Source organism: Amphiprion ocellaris, chromosome 4 (assembly GCF_022539595.1).
Source record: "Amphiprion ocellaris isolate individual 3 ecotype Okinawa chromosome 4, ASM2253959v1, whole genome shotgun sequence".
NCBI classification, from domain to species: domain Eukaryota; kingdom Metazoa; phylum Chordata; class Actinopteri; family Pomacentridae; genus Amphiprion; species Amphiprion ocellaris.
This window is the reverse complement of record NC_072769.1, coordinates 15,582,698-15,593,778: the sequence shown is the minus strand read 5'-3', so window position 1 is coordinate 15,593,778 and position 11,081 is coordinate 15,582,698. Positions and strand designations below refer to the sequence as shown.

The window sequence follows — 11,081 nt, the reverse complement described above, 5'->3', positions numbered from 1 at the left end:
TGTTTCATTCCTATTTAAAGTTTTATCGTCTTTAAGATTTAATTTTCTAATTAAACATTTAATTTTTAATTCAATGTTTTGTCTTTTTAAAGGTTTAATAATCTAATTTAATGTTTTGTATTTTTAAAAAAATGTTTAATATTCTTCTTGGTTAATTTTATTTTTATTAAATGTTTAATTATCTAAAATATTTCATCTTTAATGTTTCATATTTGTGTTTAAAAAATTTTGTTTAATTTCATAATTACATGTTTTGTATCTTCTGTTGAATTATTTAATTAAATATTTTGCCTGTTTAATTGTATTTAATGTTTATTTTTCTTTTTAAAAGTTTTGTTGTATTAAATGTTTTTTTCCTTTGATTTAAATGCTTTTTTAAAATGTAGTTTATTTCTTTAATCTTTTTTTTCTGTCAAGATTTTAACCTCAACCTTAGAAATGAAATAAACCCTTAAATCACAATGGAAATACTTCCGTTGTCACAATCATGAGTTAGTCAATTATTCAGTTTATCAATTCAGCTTTATTTGTTTAGCACCTTTCACACAGATGACAAAACTAAACAAGCAAAGAGAAAAAAACTATGCTAAAACTATGATTAAAACTCAAACACATTTTTTAAAAAAAAGATTTAACATCGTAATAAAATATGTTGTGTCCAGGGGATGGAGGGAGTTTATTGAAGTCTTCTTGGGCTCACATGGGAAATCATTTAAAATATAAACTTGATATTCAGTCTAAGGAAACTGCAGAATGACAGAAGAACCAACAATATCTCCTGTTTTCTCCTTTAATGAGTCGACTCTTCTTGTGCTTTCAGACCAAAGAACTACAGACTCTTCACAACCTGCTCAAACTCTTGGTACAGGACCTCACTACACGGGTCAAGAAGGTTTCCGTCTCATTTCTACTCTGAAGCTCACCTTCTCCTGCTCTAACTGCTGATAAATGTTTCTGCTGCTCTAAAGTCTGGTCTCCAGAACTTCCTAAAAACTCTCAAAGTCTCTTCTGCTGCAGGCTGCTTTGTAGAACTGTTCCAGAAAACCTCACTAAACCACATGGAGGGGCCTCAAGATAGTCGTCCAAATGAAACCATACAAAAACCAAACTAGCACAACCCAAACGCTAAAGTCTCCTGCAGCCTACCAGAGAACCTCTGAGAACAGAGAATCAGGACAGGAACTCTTACCTTCTGGACAATCAACGCTGGTTCTCGAACAAGAATACAGAATGTGTCTGACCAAAACCTCTAAAGACTCACTACAGCCAAGATAAAGACACAACTCAGCTGCACCAAACCCACTAATCAATGCACACATTAGCACCATGTGGTAACTGTGGCTAAAGAACCATATTTACCAAGACAACTATCCAGTACAAAGCCCTAAAACACACCAAGAAACACATTAAAGACGATTTTACTGCTGGAAGCTGCAAGCCAACACCTAAAGAACAAACTGAAGCAATGGAGCTAAACCTGATTCAGTGGTGAATAGAAGCAGAGGAAATGTTTGTCTGCAGCTAAATAAAGCAGGAAGACACTGAGCTGCTCAGGTGTTCCTGATAACACCAAGCAGCCACCTGGACAGCCAATAGGAACACAGCTTACTGGAAGTCCAGAGGGCTGGGTTAGTGAAGGAAATTTAGTTTAAAGTTGAGGCAGAAAGTTAACAAAGAAAGTTGAAAACCACCTTCTGATACCTGAAATCTCTGAGTTTTCACACAAAGAACACCTGAACATGTCAAACTGGTTCCATAGTAGAACCCTCGTTGTAAAAACGTCATAGTATGGTGTGTTGCTCAAAAAACAGTACGACCCGGCTGTCTCGGGTCGCCGAGGAGCAACACAAAAACAGGACAAACGCTGGTTTCCAGGGGGTTAGGCGGCTATTTATTTGAAAGAGTAAGTTTACAACAACACATGTGAGCAGAAAAATCACGTCTGTCTTTAGTTCAGCTGAAAATATTAGTTTTTGTCTTTTTTATTGACCAAACTTTTCAGGAAGTAGATGAAGAATAATTAAAGCTCTCATGTAGAAGTCCAACTTATTTTGGATCCTTGTGGAGAGTTTAATCTTAGAGTTTGTAAAGCTGTTGAGTTTTTAGAGTCACATGGATTGTTTTGAGATTTAATAACAGAGTCCTGAAATAAAATTACAGTTGTGGATTTCTGTCATTTAGTCTGGACTAACAAATAACAGCAGCATAATCTCATATGTGTCATTATAAGAGGATACTGATTGAGGTTTCTCACTTGATAATGATCAAAAACATGAAATTAGGTTGGTTTTAAAGGATATTCCACCTTAAATCTTTGAATGTTGACCTAAAAGGTTGTGATGTTTCAGGAAAGTATTACCTAAATGAAAGGTCCTCAAACAACATCAGCTTAAAGGAACCACTCCACCAAAAAATCATTGGATATGTAACTAAATGTTTGGTTTAATAATCTGTTATCAGTCAGAACCCTGGCAAACTTATTTTCATCAGTTTTTTAGTGGAAGTCACAAATAAAGGAGCTCTTGGTTTTTCCTGGCGTTACTGAGTCAAAAGCTGCTGTTTCAACACAGAACGTTCACATGCATCCACAAACCTCTCAGCACTCAAACACCCACAGACAGGAGGCCGGCTGGACCGAGGCTCGGCGGCGTCCTCAGACCCACGAGTCGGGGAGTCGCTGAACTTGTTGGTCCGGTTTGAAGGCCTCCGTGTGGTCCAGTAGAAGTCCACGTAGTCGGTGTTGGCTTTGAACCGCAGCGACTGGCCGCCATCAGGTGGACCGGCTCGTCCTCGTAGGGCTCCTCCTGTAGCCTTGAGGGGACCACAGGAACATTCAGTAGCTGTTGGAGTTCTTCCTGTCAGGCTCGTGGTAGAACGGCTCTGAAGTATCTTGTACTTGTCTTATCTGGAACAATCTAACAGCCTAAACTGTTAACAGCAGTGTAAAGAAGCAAACACACAGGCATAGATTAGGACTCAAACTAGATTTATTTTAGAAAACAAATCAACTTAGAGGCATTTGTTCACACGTGGCTGAATAGGAGGCCATCCAATCAGATTTGAGGTCTTCACTCTGTAGGTTGTTTGTTTGGTGAGACTCTTGGACCTCCATCAGCTGACATGGATGTTTGATGGTCTTCCTCTCTAGTGCCAGATGATTCATCCATGAATTCAGCAGCTACAGACTGAAATGAAGCTCATGCTGCCGTTATTGAATTCCTGTTCCAGATCAAATGTTCAGAGCTCACCTTGAATGCAGCCGTCTGCTGTCTGATAGTTTTTCTCATTGTAGTCTTCAATAAAGTCTTTTTCCTCATGTAAGGATGTGGTGAGACTCTTTCTCAGTCTCTGCAGACGTCCCTCATTGTGCATCTCCAGAGAAGAAACAGAAAAACTGGTCACTGCTTCAGCATCACAAACGCTCTCCAGCATTGAGAGTGTTTTAGGAATTCATTCATTGTGTTGTGAACTTTGAAGGAGCAGAAACTTTACAGCTGCCAAAGATATGAGCTCCAATTCTGGATGTTTTAGGAAATGAAGTTCATCAAATGAACACTTGATTATTGCTGATAACGCTCATTAAATTACTGAAGAAATCCAACATAAAAACCTGTAAACTCTCAGGCAGCTTTTGTTAAAGTTTGTCTATAATTCTATCATCATGTTCTGGAACCAGGACTCTGCAGAAGTTCCTTCAATCAGATACTTGTGTTTCTATTTAAGGCCTCAGGTTTGAACGTACAGCAGAGGATTAAAAAGGAGTGATTTTAATGTTTAAATCAGTCCAGTAAATGTTTGGCGTGAAAATTATTAAAATTTTGATTTAGATAGATTTGTGTCAAATAATATTGTAGAGTCTCACTTAAATATATCCAAATGAGTTCAGTGTATTTACATTTTATAGAATATTTGATTTCTTAATCTCAATACTGTAGAGTCTGACCCTAAATATTATAATAATGATGTCAATTTAAATAATATTTTAGTGCAGAGTCATAAACTTTAATCAGCTAAACTTACATAATAAATATCACTGTACAATCTTAACCTGAACATTCATATTATTGAGGTAAATTTACATAAATCATGATATTCTAGAGTCTTAACTGGAATATTTCTAACATTAATCTTTTTGTATTGTGCTGATAAACAACAATAACCCGACTTTCAGATAATATTTGTTGTCTGTGATTGTGAGACTAAATTCCTCCACATTCTGGAACTGGACTGAATTTCCCAAAATGGAAACATGGACAGAATTTAACACTCATGTATCCATGGCAACGCTAACGTTTCTGCTTCTTACCAAAGTTCACAACACAAGTAAAGATTTTAATGTAAAACTTCAGGGATGACTGCTGACCATAAGTATTCTGATCAATACTTCATGATCAATATCAGGACAGATGTTACAACTCCAGCTGTTGCATTAGACTGCAGTTATTCACAGAGAAATTAAAACATCACATTCCTCATAAAAACTAGATGGGACTTTTATTAAATAAAGTGTTGGTGAATAAACAGTGTAAAAAGTGCAAAGCAGCTCCATTAAATCAGGAGATGTGAGACTTCCACAGCATGGATCACCATCTGCTGTGTTGATTCATAGCTGAATGTCAGAATGAACTGAGATAGAAAAGCTGCTTTGAGCTGCAACATTACGGTCTGACAATCCAACACCATCACAGTTTTCATCTGGTTGTTTTGCTTCAACATGCTGTGAAGTTCAGTTTTTACCTGAATCAATACAGAGATTCTATTTCCAACCAAGACTGGAATAAAAATTAGAATGTTATGAGGTTATTAATGCAACTAAATCCTTTCAGATGGAAGGATTTACTTCTAAGTTCTAATTCAAGTTTCAGTTGGAGCACATTGCATTCACAAAGAAAAACAGTGATACCTTCATAGCAACATTTAATAAACCTAAAGCTTCCCTGTTGGCTCATTGGTGGAGTTTGTTACTGAGCATCTGAACCTTAAATCCAGTGAGACGACCATCTTCAGTCGAGGCCAGTCAGAGAACTTCAAGACCTTCCATCAGCTGGACCAGATGTGGCATCATCTCCCTCTGAACATCTGGATGACAGGAGAAAAGACAGAAATCAAACACAGATCACAGAAATACAATTTATTCACTTTCATCATTTTATAAAAGTAGCATGAACTTTATTAAAACTTGACAACATCAGTAATGAAAGTAAATGTTTTTATCTTGTGTTGAAGCTAAATTTAAAGTCAATATTAATGACAGTTTATCCTAAGAGGAGTGAGAATGGAGCTTTTCTTTCCTTTTAAGAATATTCCCTCAAAATATTCTGTATATTATTAGCTTTAGAAGCATTTTTCTTTATTTATTTTTAAATACCTCAAACTGATACACTTTGCTGGTTTGCAGATAATTTCATGTACAATTACAATAAAGATCTTCTATTATAACATATTTTGCTAAAACAAGAACTGCAAACCTTCTCAACCATCTCTCAGGCTGCAAAATTCCAACTGCACCCAAGAATTATCTGATGTAGTTATAATCTTTACTGAACCAGCCCTGGAATTAATAAAGATCTGTATATGGATATGATTTTCTCTGATGGAACCTCTATGGAAGCCGTAGTAACAATTAACCATCCTTTGAAGGGAAAGATTAGGTCTTCTTCAGGTGGATAAAAAAAATGCTCTCCCTTAAAAAACAAAAAAAAATGCATACAATAAAGTAAATCTCTTCTGCACTGCACACATACTACACTTTTGTATAACTCTGGATGTCAGAGTAAAGGCAGACAGATCCACCGATCAGCCACAACATTCTGACCACTGACAGCTGAAGAGAACAACATCCATCATCTTGTTCTAATGCAACGTTCTGCTGGGAAACCTTGACGTTCATGTGGATGTTTGACATGTACCACCACCTAAACACTGCAGGACAAACAACCCCCTAGTCTCCATGGCAACAGCACTCCTTGATGCAAGCTGCCTCCCTCAGCAGGACAAACTAAAACTACTCATGAGTGGTCCGAGGAACACGACAGAGCTAAGCTGTTCACCTGAGTTCCACACTCCCCACATCCAGATCTGACTGAGCATCTGTGGGATGGTCCAGGATCAGCCTGGTCTAGGTAGGACCCACCCTGCAACCCACAGGATCCACAGAATCCACAGGACATCCCCAGAGGTTCTGATGAACCACTGGGTCAGAGGAGTTTTAGCAGCATAAAGGGACCAACACAGTATTAGTCAGGTGGTCAGAATGTTATACTGTTATATTGTCATGCTGATTATATGATCAGTAAATGTTACCATCAATTATAACGTCCACATTGATCAGGAAAAAAACAAACTATCAGTTCATTCAGAAACTGTGGGGTTAAACCTAAAAACACAGACCTCAACAGCAGTTTGTTTCAAAGCAGAACACCAGCTGGTTTTCACTAAAGAAGCTTTCAGGGCAACAATTAAATGACAGTTTTGTTCTCATTAAGTTCAGTGTCAGCCAAAATAATGTACACACATCAGGAAAAGAAAAACTTTTATAAATATTTCATTTGTATAAGTACTTCTACACATATAGATACCTCTTTCAAAGTTTGATCAAATCACGATAACTGTGTGTCCTGTTGTACGATGTTTTCCCAACAGATGGCATTACCCTCATGAATGCAGCATCAACAAGTGACGTCTACAACACAACAGAAATGTCTGGAAGCCAGTGGCCACCACTTTGAGCACCTCTTGTAATTGTAGAGGCCAAAGATAACTTTTATTAATCTCGTGATGTCTGAATAAATTTGGTATTGAAATATTTATGCAAGTTTTTCTTTTCCTGATGTGTGTAAACATTATTTTGGCTGACTCTGTATAATGGGTTTCTGACAGGTCACCAGGCAACATCTTTTTATAATAATGACAAACATACCTGCATTCTACAGGAGTGATTTTCCTCATGTGCAGGTAAAGATGTGTGAGGAGCTTAGAGATGACAGGAGCAGGAGTCATCCTCACTAATTCAGCTTCCACCTAGAAACAGAAAGACCACAAACAAAAACACAGATATACTCTCAAACGTTCAACCTCACAGCCTCAAAATATCTGTTTAGGAAGTGTTGTGTTTCTAAATTCTGCCGAAAGCATTGACAGACATTCTCTTACAAGGTTGTGTAAAAAGCAGCCTGTCCTCTGAGCTACTGAAAAATTTTCCTGAACAAAGTTTCTATGTGTAAATCAGCTCAACAAAAACTAAAGCCTCAGTCAGAGATAACAGGTATCGCAAATTATAAAGAACTTTCTTTGTTAACTCAGACTTTCTGCTTCAACCTCACAGAAAAAGGGGAGTTTAACTCGTCAGGTGACTGAAAATGAACGGCTTGTGCAGTTCTAGATCCAAAAGTAGGATGTTTCAACTCATGTTTTACTACAAATACATACAGTAATAAATAAATACAATGGCTGGTTGTTAGTTTATTCACTAGTAATGTCATTTTATATACTGGATTGAACTTGAGCAGTGGAAGAGAGAAGGAATTTAATGAAATTATGGAGATTCAGAGAGGTAATGTTGCGCAATGTTAAGTCAAGCGCGGTTTAATTCAAACCAGCTGAATGTTAAACATCAGTGCAGCTCAACGGGTTTCAGTTAACCTTAAAGTAAAATAACTTTTTTAAAAGCTAAAATACACAGCAGAAAAATACAGGTTGAAAAGGTCTTTCTAATAATGACGGACAGCTGTGGCAGCAACTAACACAGGTGTTCAGTGGTAAGTTAGCCACCTGTGTTAATTAGTCCTCTAGCTAACTTAGCCGCTTAGCTAGCTAACGCGTCCGGACCAACTGCTCAAACACGACAAAACACAACTCTTCACAAGCCGCTGACTTAACGTACAACAAAACAACGCTACTGGTTAGAAGTATTTATCTTCTTACCGTGTTTTACTCCAGAAACAAGATCAACAGCAGCCAGAGATGCCACCAGACGTGCCCACCATCGATATACAGAGACTAGATACGCTAGCGCGCTGTCTTCTATATTATCTGTCTGACCAATCACTGCTCTCTGGCTCCGCCCTCTGAGAATCTTGTTGTCGTTTGGCTCCACACTTGCTGATGACCACTTCCGGTCTCAGAAAATAAAAAAAACTGACCTTTTTTCGTTTCCGTCTCTTACTGATTTTACTTTCTTGTTAAATATAAAATGAAAATCAAAGCATTTAAAAAAAATCGTATATCCGTTTTTGTTCGTGAAAAGGAAAAACGCCTTGTATTTAAATTTTAATTTTTGTATTTTAAAACGAAAATCAAATAACCACTCGTTTTTTGTTTTTCAATTCCCGTTTCAGAACGGAAAATCCAATTACCAGATCCGTACACGGACCCACCACACACACCTTTGACACACTTCCACACATTAGTTGAGGAGCCGCGAAAACCTGGTCGCGCCAAACTATTTTACATTTGACGAAGCTCTCCAGCAAACTACAGCGTCGGATGAAGAGTCCAGCCACTCGTCTGGCCCGGATTCTGCCACCAGCGCGGATGAAGCCGATCTTGTCGAAGGAATTGATCATTCCAGTGACATGTAAGTCTGTATTCATGAGAAGTTGTTTGTTTTGAGTTGGAGAAAAGCAAAGAAAGTATAATATACATGGAACGCCGCCGAAAGCATTCCGCGCAAAATACGCATCATTTTTACAAGTCATGTGCTGCGCACAGCTAATGTACCACGTAACTTTTTCTGTGTGCAGCATTTACAATGTTGGGAAGGAGGAGGAGGAGGAAGAGGAGAGAATGGAGGTCTCCTGCTGTCCTGGTATCCCAGCGAGAGGTAGAGGGACAGACCGCCTCCAGCCAGGAGACGCTGCAGCAGCCGCTCCACCAGCGAGCGCTCCGGGCCAGAGGCGCTCCCTACAGCTGGCTGGAAAACTGAGAAGGAACCTGACAGCTTACCTTCTCTGCCACATTTCCTGCCCAAAAGGAGGCCAGGTGTCCAGCCACCTCTGTCAGAATATGTGGACAGCCCTTCTCCATCAGACCTGTCCAAGTACTTGGACCAGGAGACCATCAAAATACTGTTTCTGATTCAACTCAGTAAAAACGATTTTCTTTTATTTTCAAATGCACTTTTTATGATCTGACCATGGTTTTGTACATAAAATATGTGTGTTCATAAGTATCTGGCACACTTAGAAATTTGATTGCACTATTGTGAATAATTTGTTTTGATGTTGATGTTGTCTCTTTGCAAATTTTGCAGTTTTGTTTATTTTCGTTTTTTTTACAGGTTACAAAATTGACCATATCTCAAAAAGCAAATTATGTACAGACTCCAAATAAATTTCCTGTGGTTCCAAAGGATATTGTGCAACTTTTTTACATTTACAAATTTGAGGGATACAGCTATGCAATTTCTGTATTTTGAAATATATACGAAAAAAACAAAAACGATTTTCATTTTTTTAAGGTTTATTGCACTTTTAAGCAATTTTTGTAGTAGTTAAGACATAAGTCAATACATATTATTAAAATTTGGGATGTCAGGGCTATTTTGATGTAAAGCAAGTAAACTCCAAAAAATGACACTACAGCATGTAAAAATGTAAAAATATGTCCTGGCGGACTTGCACAATGGTGGGTCTTAAAGGGTTAAGTTACTGCATTAGTAAATTTCAGGGCATGACTGAGTGTCTCCTAGATTCAGGTTTTCTTGCATGATGTCGACTAGAAAACATCCATCTGCCCTAACCACCACTGGTGTCACTTTTATCTTTTATTTTTGATTATTTACTTTCATTTATATGCATCTTCATGTTAGTAATTTATTGTTTTCCTTAAATATTCAAAAGGGTCTTTCACCTCTGTGATCAACTTTTATGCATTTTATATCTGTGTGAAATTACAACAAAAAGGACAATTTGTTTTACAACACATTTCAGGGCCATAAAGAATCTGAATCGTGCTCAGTACTCAGAGGATGTGAACCCGTGCCAGCACTGAACTTGTTGCTGTCAGCCCTTGTCTGATTTAATGTCAAACTGCTTTAAACAGCAGCGCACACTGATCATCTTGACATGCTGGCAGTATTTGTGTCAGTTACAGACAGTGAAGAAACAATAATTGCAGGATTTTAAGAACAAATCTCTGAATTGGTCCCTGGTCCAAAGCCAAAAAGTGAATCTGCTCACTCTGGTACATGCTGCCGACAGACCAACAGAGAAAAACTCCCTCCTGGATGATTGTTCTGTGATGCTTCAAAGGCGGAGATAAACACATATTCTCTGGATGAAAAATGTATCTGGTGAATACTTACACTAATTATTTGCATAAAGTCTCTGGATATGTTGTACTGTTCATTTATTTCTTCTGGTCTGGGTTGGGTTCTCCCAGACAGATCAGGACAAGCTGGCAAGCTGTGAACTAAACTCAGGTGCAGCCTGTCTAGTCTAGTGCTCTACTAGTATTTGACCCATGATCCTTCACACGGCATTACAGTCATTCTTTTCATTTCTCTCATGCTTTCTGCTCGTTTCTGTGCTGGACATTGAAGAACATGTAATCTGGAGATGGCTCAGACTTAACATAAGTTGTTAACAGAGTCAGTGTCAGCAGTGGCATTTACCATCATCACTGCGGGTGTACCAGGGTTAACTCAACAGCTAATTGCACTTGTCAGCCTGTAGCAATCAATCATGCTCTGTGGTATGTATAAACATGCTGAGCAGGGTCAGTCGATTTGGTTTTTGTATCAAGATGGCAACCAAAAAGATCTGTGACTGTGAAAGAGGGTTTAGTGCCAGGGCACAGATGACAGGAGTGACTGCTGGTTAACACATAATCTGCACTTTAAGTCACTTTTTCATATTCTTCCTGTTGTCTCTCAATAGAAATGAAAAAAAATGTGTAAATGAAAAACAGTGTTGTTGCTGTATTAGCAATTTGGCATAGAGAGTAAAAGGTTTGACACCAGCTGACACCTGCAGAATGCAAATACTTTGTAAGCTGTAGTTCAAAAAACTCATTACCCAAATGGGAATGCACCCTGAGAAAAGCCCGAGCACGTGTGAGATTTTTATCACAACTGCAAACAA

The 11,081-nt window shown here is 38.1% G+C and overlaps 1 long non-coding RNA gene across 1 annotated transcript; it reads right to left on the bottom strand.

Moving 5' to 3' along the window:
• Positions 1-2,969: 2,969 nt before the first annotated feature.
• Positions 2,970-8,413, bottom strand: LOC129348653 (uncharacterized). Its single transcript, XR_008601272.1, has 3 exons — positions 7,924-8,413; positions 6,920-7,020; positions 2,970-5,079 (listed from the first exon to the last, which is right to left on the bottom strand). It is a non-coding gene; the product is annotated as an uncharacterized LOC129348653 (long non-coding RNA).
• Between the last annotated feature and the right edge of the window lie 2,668 nt (positions 8,414-11,081).